At 55.0% G+C, this 2500-nt stretch overlaps 1 non-coding gene across 1 annotated transcript in view; it reads left to right on the top strand.

The window, feature by feature from the left end:
* Positions 1-2218: 2218 nt before the first annotated feature.
* Positions 2219-2500, top strand: part of LOC126149686 (small subunit ribosomal RNA) — a 1909-nt gene continuing 1627 nt past the window's right edge. The window contains exon 1 of the ribosomal RNA XR_007531043.1: positions 2219-2500. This exon is cut by the window's right edge and continues 1627 nt beyond it. This is a non-coding gene — a ribosomal RNA (small subunit ribosomal RNA).

Genomic DNA, 2500 nt, shown 5'->3' with positions numbered 1-2500 from the left:
TAACGCAATTTGCACCGCAATGTAACGCAATTTGCACCGCAATGTAACGCAATTTGCACCGCAATGTAACGCAATTTGCACCGCAATGTAACGCAATTTGCACCGCAATGTAACGCAATTTGCACCGCAATGTAACGCAATTTGCACCGCAATGTAACTCAATTTGCACCGCAATGTAACTCAATTTGCACCGCAATGTAACTCAATTTGCACCGCAATGTAACTCAATTTGCACCGCAATGTAACTCAATTTGCACCGCAATGTAACTCAATTTGCACCGCAATGTAATGCAATTTGCACCGCAATGTAATGCAATTTGCACCGCAATGTAATGCAATTTGTACCGCAATCTACCCCCACATTGTGCCTTAACCTAACCCACATTGTGCCTTAACCTAACCCACATTGTGCCTTAACCTAACCCACGTTGTGCCTTAACCTAACCCACGTTGTGCCTTAACCTAACCCACGTTGTGCCTTAACCTAACCCACGTTGTGCCTTAACCTAACCCACGTTGTGCCTTAACCTAACCCAAGTTGTGCCTTAACCTAACCCAAGTTGTGCCTTAACCTAACCCAAGTTGTGCCTTAACCTAACCCAAGTTGTGCCTTAACCTAACCCAAGTTGTGCCTTAACCTAACCCAAGTTGTGCCTTAACCTAACCCAAGTTGTGCCTTAACCTAACCCAAGTTGTGCCTTAACCTAACCCAAGTTGTGCCTTAACCTAACCCAAGTTGTGCCTTAACCTAACCCAAGTTGTGCCTTAACCTAACCCAAGTTGTGCCTTAACCTAACCCAAGTTGTGCCTTACCCTGCTCTGTAATTGGCATATGACACGTTACATTAATGTATTGTCCAACCGCAACCCGCTCAGAATGTTGTGTACACAGCTACGTGTCATCTCCCCATAACAGCTGCATTGCAGTGTGGTACGCCATAGAGACGTGTGGGAGTAATGGACGCAGTGGATGGCGATCAGCATGAGCCGTCTGTTCATGTAGTGGCGCGTGTATGCAGACGTAGTAGTCTCTTCTCACACAATGTGATAGCACGGTGCCCCGCGTTCCACATCTGCGACATGCTACAGAGGCCGGTTGACAGTTGGTCGCGCAATGGACATCGCATACGTACGGGGGCACCTTCCACGTGCCCTCTAGTCGGGCACATTTTGTTGCGTGGATGTGAGCGGATGTAGTGTGTCTTGACACCTGACAGGCAGGCATGCAATAATAGTTGACTTTGCAAACGGGGATGGACGTGTACGTTTACTGGTGACGTTACGCAAATGAACAACTGGTAACCCGTTGTGGTGCGGTTGTCCTTGCTGGAGGTACATCTGTGAGGGCAACGATCGGTACAGCTACGAAGCGGTCCCCACCATACCAACGAACGTGAATGTGAATCTGGGTGTGAAGCGATACGCGGCTGTGGGTGGGTGGGACTGTCCCCGGCCGGTGAGGGGGGGGCCGCCCGGCGTGCTGGCCGCGCGGTGCGTGGGCGCACGCGCTACAGCCGGCTGGTGGGGGCGCCCAGTGGCAGGCGCGCCGGCCGACGGACGCGGCAGGCGGCGCAGCTGCGCGCCGGGGCACCCTGCGCGCGGCGCCGTGCAGCCAAAGTGGGTCCTCGCCGGCCCGGTGCGAAGCGCGGTGGACATCTGCAGTGTGCTGGTCCGATTGAGGACTGTGTGCGTTGAGGATGCGCCGCCGCCCGGCACTCGGCGCCGCGACGCCGTCTGCTGCTCGGTCGCCCCAGCGGTTCTCGCTGGTGGTTTGTATCGCAGTTGTGCAGACGTGTTGGCACGTGCGCTGTGCTGGGAGAGTTCGCTTCGGCACCCACGTGGGGCCTTTGCCCTTCTGTGGCGCTGGCGTTGGAGCTGCCGGTCACCGTAGGTGGCGCGTGTTGTCTCCCGCCGGCAATGCCACGACAGCACGCTCCCGGGCCTCTGTCGGCAGCGGCAAGCTCAGTTGGGAGCACGGGTGGTCGCACCTAAAGCGTCTACTCGCCTAACTCCGGGCGATTGCGCCTCTCTCGAACCCGACCAAGTACTTAGGACGGCGCTGCGCGCCGCCGGGACCTGAGAGGGTTTCGAGGTGTATTGTGCAGGGGAGCTCAGCCTCCTCCTGTTTGCAGAATAATTGAGCGGACGCTTGCGTGTTCGCGCGGGCCCCTGGGACACACTCCCGGGCGGCCGGCTGCTCAGCTCTAGTTGACGCAGCTCCCTGGTTGATCCTGCCAGTAGTCATATGCTTGTCTCAAAGATTAAGCCATGCATGTCTCAGTACAAGCCGCATTAAGGTGAAACCGCGAATGGCTCATTAAATCAGTTATGGTTCCTTAGATCGTACCCACGTTACTTGGATAACTGTGGTAATTCTAGAGCTAATACATGCAAACAGAGTCCCGACCAGAGATGGAAGGGACGCTTTTATTAGATCAAAACCAATCGGTCGGCTCGTCCGGTCCGTTTGCCTTGGTGACTCTGAATAACTTTGGGCTGA

This window comes from Schistocerca cancellata, unplaced genomic scaffold, assembly GCF_023864275.1.
Source record: "Schistocerca cancellata isolate TAMUIC-IGC-003103 unplaced genomic scaffold, iqSchCanc2.1 HiC_scaffold_944, whole genome shotgun sequence".
Classification (NCBI taxonomy): Eukaryota; Metazoa; Arthropoda; class Insecta; order Orthoptera; family Acrididae; genus Schistocerca; species Schistocerca cancellata.
Note: the sequence above shows the minus strand (reverse complement) of the source record. Positions and strands in the feature narration are given on the sequence as shown.